This window comes from Odontesthes bonariensis, chromosome 5 (assembly GCF_027942865.1).
Source record: "Odontesthes bonariensis isolate fOdoBon6 chromosome 5, fOdoBon6.hap1, whole genome shotgun sequence".
In the NCBI taxonomy this organism is placed as follows: Eukaryota; Metazoa; Chordata; class Actinopteri; order Atheriniformes; family Atherinopsidae; genus Odontesthes; species Odontesthes bonariensis.
The window spans coordinates 35767148-35782518 of NC_134510.1; positions in this window are offsets into that span (position 1 = coordinate 35767148).

The window sequence follows — 15371 nt, forward strand, 5'->3', positions numbered from 1 at the left end:
TAGGTTCTGCATGTAGGTTCTGCATGTAGGCTCTGCATGCAGGTTCTGCATGTAGGCTCTGCATTTAGGCTCTGCATGCAGGTTCTGCATTTAGGCTCTGCATTTAGGCTCTGCATACAGGCTCTGCATGCAGGCTCTGCATGTAGGCTCTGCATGTAGGTTCTGCATGTAGGTTCTGCATGTAGGCTCTGCATTTAGGCTCTGCATGCAGGTTCTGCATTTAGGCTCTGCATTTAGGCTCTGCATACAGGCTCTGCATGCAGGCTCTGCATGTAGGCTCTGCATGTAGGTTCTGCATGTAGGTTCTGCATGTAGGTTCTGCATGCAGGTTCTGCATGTAGGTTCTGCATGTAGGCTCTGCATGTAGGCTCTGCATGTAGGTTCTGCATTTAGGCTCTGCATTTAGGCTCTGCATTTAGGCTCTGCATGCAGGTTCTGCATGTAGGCTCTGCATGTAGGTTCTGCATTTAGGTTCTGCATGCAGGTTCTGCATGTAGGTTCTGCATGCAGGTTCTGCATGCAGGTTCTGCATTTAGGTTCTGCATGCAGGTTCTGCATGTAGGCTCTGCATTTAGGCTCTGCATGCAGGTTCTGCATGTAGGCTCTGCATGCAGGTTCTGCATTTAGGTTCTGCATGCAGGTTCTGCATGTAGGTTCTGCATGTAGGTTCTGCATGCAGGTTCTGCATGTAGGCTCTGCATTTAGGCTCTGCATTTAGGCTCTGCATTTAGGCTCTGCATGCAGGTTCTGCATGTAGGCTCTGCATGCAGGTTCTGCATTTAGGTTCTGCATGCAGGTTCTGCATGTAGGTTCTGCATGTAGGTTCTGCTTGTAGGCTCTGCATTTAGGTTCTGCATTTAGGCTCTGCATGTAGGTTCTGCTTGTAGGTTCTGCATGTAGGTTCTGCTTGTAGGCTCTGCATTTAGGCTCTGCATTTAGGCTCTGCATGTAGGTTCTGCATGAAGGCTCTGCATTTAGGCTCTGCATGTAGGTTCTGCATGTAGGCTCTGCATGTTGGCTCTGCATGCAGGTTCTGCATTTAGGCTCTGCATGCAGGTTCTGCATGTAGGCTCTGCATGTAGGTTTTGCATGCAGGTTCCGCATGTAGGTTCCGCATGCAGGTTCTGCTTGTAGGCTCTGCATTTAGGTTCTGCATTTAGGCTCTGCATGTAGGTTCTGCATGTAGGTTCTGCATGTAGGTTCTACATGCAGGTTCTGCATGTAGGCTCTGCATGTAGGCTCTGCATGCAGGTTCTGCATGTAGGCTCTGCATGTAGGCTCTGCATTTAGGCTCTGCATTTAGGCTCTGCATGTAGGCTCTGCATGTAGGCTCTGCATTTAGGCTCTGCATGTAGGTTCTGCATGTAGGTTCTGCATGTAGGCTCTGCATTTAGGCTCTGCATGTAGGCTCTGCATGTAGGCTCTGCATGTAGGCTCTGCATGTAGGTTCTGCATGCAGGTTCTGCATGCAGGTTCTGCATGTAGGTTCTGCTTGTAGGTTCTGCATTTAGGCTTAGCATGTAGGTTCTGCATGTAGGCTCTGCATGTAGGCTCTGCATTTAGGCTCTGCATGCAGGCTCTGCATGTAGGCTCTGCATTTAGGCTCTGCATGCAGGTTCTGCATGTAGGTTCTGCATGTAGGCTCTGCATGTAGGCTCTGCATTTAGGCTCTGCATGCAGGTTCTGCATGTAGGTTCTGCATGTAGGCTCTGCATGCAGGTTCTGCATGTAGGCTCTGCATGCAGGTTCTGCATTTAGGCTCTGCATGTAGGTTCTGCATGTAGGTTCTGCTTGTAGGTTCTGCACGTCGGCCACATTTAACTGGAACAAACACTGCGAAAAGGCTTTTATTGCTTAATTTCTTCTCAGTTTTGACTGATTTTGGACCCTTCAATTTGATTAAATTCTCACATGGTCCATCTTACTAAATATATATATTTATATATGTTATGTTATATATGTTATATATGTGTTGTTAATGCATATTTTTGACTCTTGGGATGTTTTAAAAAGCTCAGAAGAAACTGAAAGTTCACCAAATTCTATATAAGATGAAGATGAATGCTTTAGTCGCACTGCTTTGGGGAAAAATGAATAATTTAAAGCTAAATAGTGCCCTAACATTCATGTTGGGACACTATTTAGCTGCCTTTACAGTGCATCATGCTGATCAACCACTGAAACAGCGATTAGATTAGAGTGTTTGGCTCAATAATTCAGCATTTCAGAGGTTTTTCATTCATAATTTTCCTTAATTTTTACAGTGAAACAAGGAACTTTGTGGCTGAAACCTTGTTTTCATTGACAGATTAGCTTAAATGTATGTATTTACATGTTTTTGGGAACCGGTAAATACTGTGTTAACCGCCATTCTCTTGTTTTAGTTCATTAAAGTGTTTGCACTCTTTTTATATCCCAGATAGAAGTTCACAGCTCAGCGTCTACGTCCTGTACGTAACGTATCTGCTCTGCAGTCGAATGTTCTGGTCTGGATTTTGCTGGAATCTGTTCGAGGCCACACAAACGAGTGCGAGCGTTCTTCCAAACACACACACAGACACCCTGTGATTTCCATGTGGCCCTCAGAGGACACACTAATGTATCCAAATATATTTACAACAGATGTTGCATTTTATTTTTCATGATAAAAACCCATTTCAGGAAATTTACTTCATAATGGGAACAGCAAGTTTTCCCTCTTGTTTGTCTCCTCTCGGCGTCCCTCCTTCATACAGTGTGAGAAGTGCACCACCTAATGGCTGCAGACGTCTCCTTTGCCAAACTTTTGTTTTGCTGTGGATGGAGCGTATTGATTAATTGATCATGGAAATGTTTTCATTCGCAGAACAGAACTAATTTTATATTTCCACCAGGCAGTTGCAGGAATTAAAGAACATTATATGTTAATGTGAACAGACGGTACTTGTTGAGCTCTAAAAAGTTTGGTTTTCTTGTTTTTTTAACGCTCAAAGTGATTAGATTTCCCCCAGTTGGTTACATTTTTATTAATCAATTCAAAGTTTAGTGTATGCGTCTTCACTTTTTGTCACTTTTTGCATTAAATATTCTGTGCGTCCGTCTGATTACAGCGAACTGAAAGCTTCGTAAGACTGGACTCTTGCCGTCCGTCAGCTGCGCCACTTCACAGCTTGTTTATCTTGCATTAGAGTTGAGGTCTGGAGGAAGAGCAAAGGATGAAACTGCTCGGTTCTCCTTGGAAAGAAAGTCTAAAGGAGCCTGATTAGAAGAAGGGGAGGATTAGGTGAGGAAGAGGACGAGAGGCGATATCCCTCAGCCAGCCGGATGGGTGGAAGAAGAGGAGATGAAGAGACACTAAGCGTGTGTGCGAGGGCTAAGTGAGGCCTTTATAAATGAAAGCAGATGCCTGGCATTATGAACTTGTCGGGTCGCAGATGGGGATGGTGGTGATGGAGCACTTGACTCCCCGGATGGTTATCACTCACTCTCCTCCTCTTGCCTCTCGACTGCTGAGGGTAGGGGTGGGGGGGAGAAAAGTGGAGAAATGGAGCCGATACAAAGGAAAAGATGCAGCATATAATATCCAGAGTGCAAAAAAATATAATGGCAAGAATGGTGGACTTTTGCTTGAGTGATTAGTAGTTTGAATTAACACCATGCATTTGCTTTAAAGAGAGGAACTCGAACCCTTTTTTCTTCCTTTTTCTATTTCCTCCTTTGATTGATCTTCGTGTCGGTGTGCGGTGATTGATTGGATTGCCTGCGGAACATCATCCCGCTAACTAGTCTCTCTGAGAAGGGTGTTTGTCACTGCCATTGATCTTCTTGTAAATGAAATGTTCCATTTCCAGTGCATTTTATTGTTAAATGCAGTTCATTAGCTTCTCTGAGATTTATGGCCCTCGTCTCTCCTCTTGGGCTCGAAAAAAAAAAAAACAAAAAGAAAAGGGGAGAGGAGCTTTGAAGAGACGGAAGTAGAAGGGGAGCAGGGTGGCAGAGGCAAGTGTTGATGCCATTGAGCTGCTGCAGACTTGATAGATATAGCTCAAGTTTGCCAAGAGATAATGATAGTGAAGAAGAAAGGAAGTGAGTGTGGTTACACTTCTCGTCATCGGCTGTGGGAACTTCCATGTTAGCCTTCAAGAATAGTTTTAGCCGCCCTTGACTCATTCATTTTGATGGTTTTCAGGGGACATGCTGCACATTTCCTAATATCTTCACATTGTTTGGCTGCATGCATGAAAGAAAGAAGGCAAAGAATGTGAGAAAGTGGGCTCTGGTGTTTGAGTTGAACTTGTTCTGTTGGAATAAATGTTTTAACCCCTCTGCTGGACTGCTGATGAGGCATGATTCGCCATTATAAGTCACACGATGATGTACCAAAGCAAGTGAAAGGGCAACTGTGTTCTGCTCTTGAGCAATTATCGCACATGTGCACTTGATCAAGGTTCAAAGGTTCGAGGCCGAGGAGCCAAGTAGGCCAGCAGCAGAGGACTGTGCCTTCTCAAGCCTTCTCAGCTGATGTGTACTGGTCCAAAAATGGTAAATGTGCTAAAGGAGACCCGCCTAACTCCACACAGCAAATCATAATTCACTGTCGAGTCATTTTAAATCACTTCAGATTCATTTAAAGTCTAAACGTAAGTTGAATCATGATTAATTTCAAATCTTAATCAAGATTAAGAAGTAAAACAACATAAATGCTCAGGGTGGGAATCTTTAGGCTCGATTCGATTGTGATTCAAAGAGCTGCCCCCCCCTTCCACCTGTTTGACTACTTGGCACTTTCAAATCAAATTTATTACCAGCAATAATAATAATAATAATAATAATAATGATCATAAAAAAACAAAACAGCTTTCATAGCTCAATACTACTGTGAACAGCTGTCCTTATTCAGGATTAAATAAAAAACATACACTTTAAAGTAAATTATGAGCGTTTGGAATCGCGTGAAATATCTCGGAGATTAGATGTCCTGGCTCTCAACGACACATACAGAAGAATTTACTCAGGAAAAAGGAATAAACTTTCCAGAAAAAGACTAATCTCACAGTCCCATCGTACAGCTTTTATTCGCTCAATTTAACTCTCTTCTGCCCGGCAACAACCAGATCACTCCCAGTGCTTCTCCCCTATTGGTTTAGCTTCCCGTCCCGAGTTAACATGTCACGTGTATCTTCGGCCGGACCAAACCGGTTCCAACCTGTGCAGGGTTGTTCTCAAACTTGTTTTTCACCATTACACCTAATAAAATCCTGAGTTTTATAACTGACAAAATCAGCATTTGAGACAATTAAAGACGGCGCCTGTGCAGTGAATTCAGCGGTACTTAGATGTACTTAGATCTCCCACAAAGGAAATTGATTTGGACAAACTTCAGTTAATAACTTCTCTCCTCTTCGTGCTTGTCACATTCGACTGTAACCATAGTCAACATCGCATGTAACAAAGCTGAGTGATACGTGATTGGTTGGAATCATAGTACTGGAAAGCTTTAGGGCCATTTAGTAATTCTTTGGTCATCATTTTGTCTGCGTCTCACAGTTCATTGTGTTTACTCTCCAGCTGAAGCTCAAAGAGTCCCAACTTCAGCGTCGTTGAGCTTAGTGGCCCTCCTGCTGTCCTGCCTTTAGCATTCAAGCTTTCTTTAATCCACACATGTTTTCTGTCTGCTCAAAATGCACACACAACCGGATTAAAGTTGTTTTCTATCTACCTGTCGCATAAAAGAGAGCTGCTGACAAACTCTCAAACTCCGGTCCTCGAGGGCCGCTGTCCCGCAGGTTTTAGATTTTTCTGCTTCAACACACCTGATTCAGATTAAATGGATCTCTTCAAAAGGTTGTTAAATTCTGCGATGAGAGCTTTCACATCCCCTTAACCCTCAACAAGCCCTTAAGAACAGTTTGGTCCAGAAGCCTCGAGCAGAACCACAGCTGGTTAGTGTCAATAATGCACATAATCTCGTCACATTTTGGTGTACCACGGGGAAACTCTGGGTCTTTGAGCTCTGAATTGTATGAGATCAAAATGCCAGATTTTCTCCAGCAGTGTCACCTTTTTCTTATGTTCTTAATAGACTCAAAGCAAATGTTACAAATGTTGTTTTTGTGTCTCTAAAACGGGTTCTTAGCACAGCTTCTTACTGTAAACTGATCCCTTTAAGGTAGAGCTGTTACTTTCAGTTTATTTTGTGTCTTTAAAGCGGGTTCTTAGCACAGCTTTTTACTGTAAACTGATCCCTATAAGGTAGAGCTGTTACTTTCAGTTGATTTTGTGTCTCTAAAACGGGTTCTTAGCACAGCTTCTTACTGTAAACTGATCCCTATAAGGTAGAGCTGTTACTTTCAGTTGATTTTGTGTCTCTAAAACGGGTTCTTAGCACAGCTTCTTACTGTAAACTGATCCCTATAAGGTAGACCTGTTACTTTCAGTTGATTTTGTGTCTTTAAAGCGGGTTCTTAGCACAGCTTCTTACTGTAAACTGATCCCTTTAAGGTAGAGCTGTTACTTTCAGTTGATTTTGTGTCTTTAAAGCGGGTTCTTAGCACAGCTTCTTACTGTAAATCGATCCCTTTAAGGTAGACCTGTTACTTTTAGTTGTTTTTGAGGCTTTTTCATAGTTGTTGAGAAAAAGCAGCTGGAGCAAGAGATCAAAATAGCAACAATATCTGAGGGAATAACTTCTACAAATGGAAGGATGACACAAAATGAGCAAACTCGTCTAAAAGGGGGACATACTACATATGACACATGCATTATGCAGATTAGTTTAAGTACTCCATATAAAACGATGTCTTAGAAATTGCCATTAAACCCTGGGGACATTTTAGTTTGTATGCTTACATTTTCTGAAGCATTACTGCCAACAGGCCCATGAATTAATGCCTAAATTAATACCTTTTTGTATCACCTGAGGAAAAGCAAACACTATCTACATCTGCTGGAGAAGGTCTTTATCTTTTCAAAGTGGGTTTTTTACTGCTTATCTTAATTTATCTGTCCTCCTGTTAACTATAATTAACGTATCCTGGGACTGTCTTCATAATTCACTGTCTGCAAAAACAAAGAGAACACTGAATATTAGAAAAAATGTTGTTACACCTTGTTAACACCTCGTTATAAACTTGAAGTTGTAACTCACTGGAGTTGTGTTTTGTTTTGGCGTGTACGGCAACATGTTTGCGCTGGGTGTTGATTGCTATCGTATGTCTGCACGGCGCCTCCCCAGAGATAACTTGTCAATCAGATAGTGAGCCATGCTTTTTGACATGTGCTGCTGTTCTCTGCTATCTTTTTACCCTGATTATGCTTCAAGAATGTTTAAAAGCTGGAGAAAAAAATAAATCTCACATGAAGTGACTTCAGCGCCAAGCAACAGAAGAAAAATGTATCTCATAATGCGGCCACCTTATAGCAACTGATTTTACCAGTAGATTTGTGTTTTTCCACTATAAAACAGCTGTATGCAGCTAAATCTGGATAGAGCTCTCCTGTCTGTCTCATACCTACTGATCAATAGGCTTTTCCTGAGGCAAATACAACAACCCTGGTTGTCACCAGGCGCTTTTTTTTAGCTAAACATCACCCTCAATAGCCATGCTAAATGAAGTTAACAGCCACACGTTTCCAGGAAAACTCGAGGCCGGTGCTATTGCAGAGATCTCTCACTTTCTAAAATGTTTTGTCAGTATCGGACGGAGCTTTATTGCACTTACTGTCATAGTTTCTTTTACCTCAGTCCAGCTTCCCTCCTTTGTTTCTTTATTTCCAATTCTGGAAAGCACCTTTCCAGCAGGATTTTCTCCCTTCAGTCAGGTTTGTCCTCCATCAAAGCAGCCTCAGATCAGATGTTCTAAAACCCTAAAAGAAGCAAAGTGGAGGTACAGAAATCTTGTGTCATTTCTAAAATCGTAGTTATTTATTTCTAAAGTTATTTGGGGTTCCTTTAGTGAGCCCCATTAACCCCCAGTCCTTATCAGTCTATATTAACAGTTGCCCGATTGCACAGGCAACTTAATTCTGTGTTTTGGGAGGTGGAAAGACGAATGTGATGCCATCGTCTTTTTTCCAAATTTAATATGTTTTTAAGGTTGCTGGTAGCTTTCTGCTCGCTATGAAGCTACACGTTTAGTATCTACCAATCACAGACCGCATTTACTGCTTGTGAACCAACCGTTCTCCAGTCGTTCTCCAGTCGTTCTCCAGTCGTTCTCCAGTCGTTCTCCAGTCGTTCTCCAATCGTTCTCCAGTCGTTCTCCAGTCGTTCTCCAATCGTTCTCCAATCGTTCTCCAGTCGTTCTCCAGTCGTTCTCCAATCGTTCTCCAATCGTTCTCCAGTCGTTCTCCAGTCGTTCTCCAATCGTTCTCCAGTCGTTCTCCAATCGTTCTCCAATCGTTCTCCAGTCGGTCTCCAATCGTTCTCCAGTCGTTCTCCAGTTGTTCTCCAATCGTTCTCCAATCGTTCTCCAATCGTTCTCCAATCGTTCTCCAATCGTTCTCCAGTCGGTCTCCAGTCGTTCTCCAATCGTTCTCCAGTCGTTCTCCAGTCGTTCTCCAGTCGTTCTCCAACGGTTCTCCAATCGAACTCCAGTCGTTCTCCAATCGTTCTCAGGTCGTTCTCCAACGGTTCTCCAATCGAACTCCAGTCGTTCTCCAATCGTTCTCCAGTCGTTCTCCAACGGTTCTCCAATCGATCTCCAGTCGTTCTCCAGTCGTTCTCCAACGGTTCTCCAATCGAACTCCAGTCGTTCTCAAACGGTTCTCCAATCGATCTCCAGTCGTTCTCCAATCGATCTCCAGTCGTTCTCAAACGGTTCTCCAATTGATCTCCAGTCGTTCTCCAACGGTTCTCCAATCAAACTCCAGTCGTTCTCCAACGGTTCTCCAATCGAACTCCAGTCGTTCTCATGGTCGTTCTCCAACGGTTCTCCAATCGATCTCCAGTCGTTCTCCAATTGATCTCCAATCGAACTCCAGTCGTTCTCCAACGGTTCTCCAATTGAACTCCAGTCGTTCTCCAACTGTTCTCCAATCAAACTCCAGTCGTTCTCCAACAGTTCTCCAATCGAACTCCAGTCATTCTCCAGTCGATCTCCAACGGTTCTCCAATCGATCTCCAACTGTTCTCCAATTGTTCTCCACCAGTTCTCCAGTCCTTCTCCAATCTTTCTCCGATCCTTCTCCAGTCGTTCTCCAACCGTTCCATGCTTTTAATAGTTCAACCAAACTGAAATAATTGTCTTAAAGCTATGAGTACTCACATACCTGCTTTCTAACAAGTTTTAATTGCCTCCTCAAATAGCTCACATCTGTAACAGAGTCGGTGCAGACAGAACCAGAATAACCAGGAGGTAAAAAAACAAAACACAGGTTTGAAGACATCAAACCCCAGAAAATTTAATATCATAGTCATTAAAAGGCTAAATGGAGACAGAAGTGGTCAAACACAGCATTTACAACCCAATGTACATCTCATGGAGACTGCCAGCCTACCTGCAAGTTGTCTTAACCTGTAACTACAAATCAAGACTCACCTGACTAACCAACACAGTTTGATCTAATCGAACCATGTGAAATAATAACATCTTAATGCATTATCTGATGGTGGCGTGCCATTTGTTGATGCTTCGTATTAGCACCGTGGAAACTATGCTAATGAACCATCAATTAAGAGATTTGCTGTGGTGGACACACTAATTCTAAATTGAGGAAGTATATAGACCCTTAAATAATCAATTTTAGGAAAGGAGGGGATGATTATGCATAAAACTTTGAATTTTTTTAAATGATCTATCTGAGCTATTGGAGGCGAGATGGACAGTCAAAATCCGCCCTAAGTGATCACACTTTGGCTTAAAATACGCCCCGAACAGCACAGAAGGAGGTTTTATGTAAATACTGCAAGAGAGACTGAACTTTGTTGGAGAATCTTCCAGAGTGCGCGTCCCAAGAAAAGATAAAGAGAGAGACAATCTATTTTGGGGTCTTAAATCTATCCTGGGGTCTTTTCAGCGGCGGTGGTCCTGAGTGTATGTTGTTTGTAGTTTGTAGAAGTATCTTTAGTAGTAAAATTATGTGATTTATTTGTGTTTTTGTTGTTGTAATAAAAGAGGTGAGACAACCATGTTTGTTTTCATTTCAGTAAATGGATGACAACCTGCAAATGGCACAAGATTCTATCTCCAGGTGCACATTGTGATACAGCACAAAAAGAAAAAAATCCAGTTTTTCCTAATTTTTCTTTCAAATTTATCCTTTTTGTTGATATTATGCTACACCTGCCACAGAAACATGAGGGTCAACCCCCCCCCTGCTCAGTTTTATCTTCGTTTCAGGAGATCTTTGTCAGTTTTGCAGCTCGTGTCCACGGCTCCACTTCCTGCCTGATACAAATGTGTATATCCCATCAGAGTGTAAACCTGCTACCACTGGTGACGCCAGGACCCCGTGTTGTTTCTCATCCATATTCAATCCCTCTGAATTGGGGATGGTACCATATGGTTGGTACTCACGCTACATCTCCCCCTCCTCTGAACAAGAGAAACAAATTCAGAATTGGATTTAACACTTCAATTCCCCACTGACCAACAAGCCTGACACAATTACTATGCTGGAGATGCCACACACACAGGCAGACACACATTTAGTGTAATCCAATTAGAACACAGCCAGTGTTCATGCTGATGTATGTGCTGCAGGATGTGCTTCAGAGAGGCGCTTTACTGGAAATTCATAATGCAAAAGTTTTTCCGATGTCTTTGTTTGGAACAGGATATCATTCAAATGAGACTTGATAATAATGAATTGAATTCTTGAAAGCTGTAGATTTCAGGGGCTGCTTGGTAGTGTGGTGATTAGCTTTGGTGCCTCACAGTAAGAAGGTTCCTGGTTTGAATCTCGGCCGGTGCTTTTCTGTGTGGTGTTTGCATGTTAGGTTTATATGGTGATTATAATGCAAGTGCATGGTTGTTTGCCTCTGTGTTGGCCTCGTGACGGACTGGCGAACCAGTGCAGGGTGTCCTCGGCCTCTCGCCCAATGACTGCTGGGATAGGAATTGGATGAGGTGTAAAAAATGGGTGGATTGACGTTGATTTTAGCTTTTTATCTGGCGACCATCTGCCTTGCTGAAGTGTCACCGAATGAAAATCTGTCATCTCTGGAGTCGGTTATCGGTTGTCATTAAACTGTGAGGCAAAGATAAAAAACTAAACAAGTTATGTAGCATTTACTCTTGCCTTTTGGTATCCAAAGTTTTGATTTCCCCCATTGGGACATAAATAAAGTATTTTTCTATTCTATTCTATTAGAGTTGCAGGAGATTTTTCTACTTCAGCATTTCCTATATTAAGACTACCAGACTTATTCATTTATTTTGGTCATTGACACGCAGAGATGGGGACTCAAGTCACTGTGACTTGGACTCGAGTCGCTGTTTTGATGACTTGTGACTTGACTTGACAAGAAATAAAAGCCTTGAAACTCGACTCAGACTTGGAAGTTAAAGACTCGGCACTTGACTTGACTTGACTTGAGACACGATGAGTCGAATGACTTGAGTGTTAAGCATCTAGCAACTTTTTTTGTCATTTGAAGATCCAGTAAGTGCTCGTCAAATTAGCTAATATTAACCTGTTAGCCTAGTCGGTAGTTAGCTAACGTTAGCTTGATATGATACGGGGTGGACAGGTTGGACACATTGGCCAATGATGTTTACTGACAGCTACTTATATCTTGTCTTTTCACTTTATTAAGATCAGATTCTGCAGGTAAAATTGCAATAATAAGGTGACTTGACTTGACTTGCCCAAGAAAAAATTACTTGGGACTTACTTGAGACTTGCACATGTATGACTTGGTCCCATCTCTGTTGACACGTCACCTTAACGGCTCAACAGCCAAGTTTCCAAAGCTTTTAAGAGATGTAAACAAGACGAGGTGAATGGAAACGGTAAAAATCTAAATAAATAGTTTTTACAAGGTGGCTTTTGGCTATTGCAAACAAGACAAATGCATTTGACCTAAACAAATAATTTTATCGATAAAACTCACCTGCTGTTTCTAGAATATTTCTTAAAGAATGGCGCTCTCCGTTTTCTTCTTGCGACTGTCCACCACAGATGTTGTTGTTTAATTCCTCCCTGAGGTTTATTTAGGTTTAGGACAAGCTCTCCTTGTATTTAATTACAACCCAGGCTCATTTATGCACTTCAAACCAAATGAAAACACCTGATTCACATTTTTTTTTTTTTGTGGCTTTCTTAAAGGATTGCTTCAGATTTGCTTTACTTGAGACTAACATGTAATTTAAACTAACGGTAAAATGTCTGAAGCTCACCAGCAGCGAGTTTTTTCATCTGCATTAGAAAAGTTTTGATGGAAAATACCAAGACCTGAAGAAAAAAACGTTCTGATGAGACTAACCCTAACCCAGTTTGAAACAAACATTTTTCCCTAATACATGGCCCAGGTGATTAGTTTTGTCAATGCTTTCTTTCTTAAACTTTTGTTTCTGGTTGACCACCATTAGTTTTTATCACAGAGTGTTAATAGTAACAAATCTGATGTAAATTTCCTGTGAAGCAACACTTAGCTTTTGCTTTAGAGATGACTCCCTGGAGCAAGCCTTTAAATCTGAGGTGATAATATGAGCCTCTGTACACACTAAGATGTGCATGTCTTGTCTTTTAATGATGCACACAGTTTCTGAAAGTGCATTTATTAAGGGACATTAAAGAAAACCCACAACCAGTGTCCATAGATGTCATAGAATGCCAAGTCTGAGGGTCAGTAGGAGAGTTGATGTCTCCTTGGAAACTTTATTGCCCGTTCTGTTTACATATTAGCTGATCTTCTGTTAATCCTCACAGTGGCAGTTATATAAAGGTATAGAGCACCAAATCTAGCATTAAAGTTTGTATTCCCACTGCACACACTGTTAAATAGCTGCTGCTGTTTGATCAGTGTGCCGCTCGTTCAACCACAGAGTTCAGTTCCCTGCTGGGTGATAAAAATCCCTCCATATCCAAAGTCCTAAAAGTCACTGTTGAGCATCGGTAAGGACTTTGTTCAGGAAAATCTGCCACCGAGTCATCAGCTTAGGTTTCACAACATTACATCACCTGTCTAATTGATCCGCTTGTTTGGGCTCATTTCATACCTGCATGGAAGTGCTGATGAAAGGTTTCTGGTTTCCTCCCCTGGCTGTGTGAGTGTGTGCGCAGGGAGGCAGGTATTAGCCCTGACAGATCGCACTGTTAATTGCTAATTGTGTTTCTCATTAGGCGCAGGGGTGACAGGTGTTGTTAGAGTGTTGTGAGTTCTTTCGGCGCTCTCCCATGAATTGCGCTTGCTCCCTGCGCACCGCATTGACGATCCGTTCACTAATGGTTCCCTGGAGAACTCCCATCAGCCCCTGGGCTCGGTGCAGCGAGGGTTCGGCTTTAGATACTGTGTAGCAGCAACTGCCGCATTGGGAGGTCTCCCAACAGAGAGCTTTGTCAAATAACACTTCTTTTTTTTTTTTTATCAGTCCGTGCAGCACTGTGTCTGTACAGTTTATTCAGCGTATTTGTTCTGAATTTAACAAAGCTTTGAATGAAATGAACACCCAGAAAGAGGCTAAATTCTTGACATTTTACAGATGCTAATGGTGACATCTTCGTTTGGTTTGTGGAGAGGCCAAAAAGCTCAGATGAATGCTGGTAGTTGCTATATTATTGATCGTTTTAACCAAGATTGTAGAATGTTCTCTGGCACCAAAACATAACCATTTAAGGCCTCCAAATGTACTTGGGAAAAGATTTATCCTTAATTTCTGTTTTTCCTTGCTTGCTTCTTCGATGGAACATGTACTCGAGGATGTAATTTACATTTATCTCAGCATGGGGGGGGGTGTGAAATCAGAGGTTTAAAGCTTCTTTTCTGGGTTAAACCACATCTCACTTGATTCCTCGCCCTGTTTACGTAAATTTAAGCAATGCTTGATGTCCCTACGTTCACATTTGCTTCCATGTTACGAGACAGAGAATATTCTAATGTAATGCTCCTAAATGTGTGGCATTCATATTTAAAAGGACACTCAGCCAGTTGAGCTTAGCGGGTCAGAAATGCCACAACTGGGTTGCATTTTCCCTCGAGACAATGAAATATAAATAAAAAATGTATGCTGTTTTATTTCATGTGCATCTTAGACCTTCTGTGGGGACGCAAATTGTGTCGTGTTGGAGACCTGATGTGCATTTTTCAGAAAGGATAATGGGCTCCTTCCTCATTTTTCTTCGATTTATTTTTATTTTTCAGCATTTTTATCACAGTCGGCAAGATTTCTGCGTGTTTCTTTCTCCCTCTTCATACAAAGCATTTTTGTAGGGACAAGAGATTCATTGCAATTGTGACTATAGCCATAAGAAATAAAGGAAAACAGAGTATCAGAGCTTCCAAAACACATAATTTTTACCTCGAACACCCTTTGATTCTGTTACTTTCTTTCCCTTTTGAACTCCTATAAAACTACAGACAAGGCAGAAATTGTAATCTATTTATTTAATTTGGACTTGTGTGGCATGTATGTTTAACTTAATAGGTTACTTGATGTGTTTACAGATACATGTGCATACAAGATGATACATTTTCAAACAGAACAATGATTGATTTGATGTAATTGGCTAAAGTTCTTAACATTTCTTTAACATATTGACTTTGAATTAAAACGAGCTATTCGACAAAAGCATTCTTCGTACTTCAAAGCACAAAAGAATCACTTTGATGGTTCTAGTTTGACTATGTTCCTTACATAGATAAACAAATCTTGCACACATAATCGATCGGTCTTTCAACTCGACCCTAATTGGACGATCGGAAATCTTTACCTGTGAAATGGGACAATTGATGCTGACCTTCTGCTTTGTGGTTAACTTGTAGAGAAATAGTCTTCGGTGTCTTTATTGTTTTCTTTGTGTTATTAGCTCTTATACCTGTGTTAGCATCCAGGAATTCATCGTGATGCTTTCTTGTAAAATACAAAGTATTTCCAGACATTTCAAGACTTTAGTCTTCCAAACATCGTGGTCTGCTGGGCTTTCAAGATCAAAAGCTTAAACACATGGATTTGCATGACTCTGTACATCATGTTCACAAACTTCCCGGCAACTGTGGATTTTCTAAAACCAAAAATGGAAATATGTCTTTTCCCCAAAGTCTGAAAGTCATACGTTTCGTGGTCCACTTATGGCCATGAACCGATGGGCCAAAGCCTCACGTCAAAGGCTTGAAGCCAAACCCTGTGAAGGGGTCAGAAAGGTCCCTACATGTACCAACAAGCTTGCCAATTGAATAGAATAAAAGTATGTTCTTTATTGCTTTAAGGATTTAAATAGACAAATAAAGT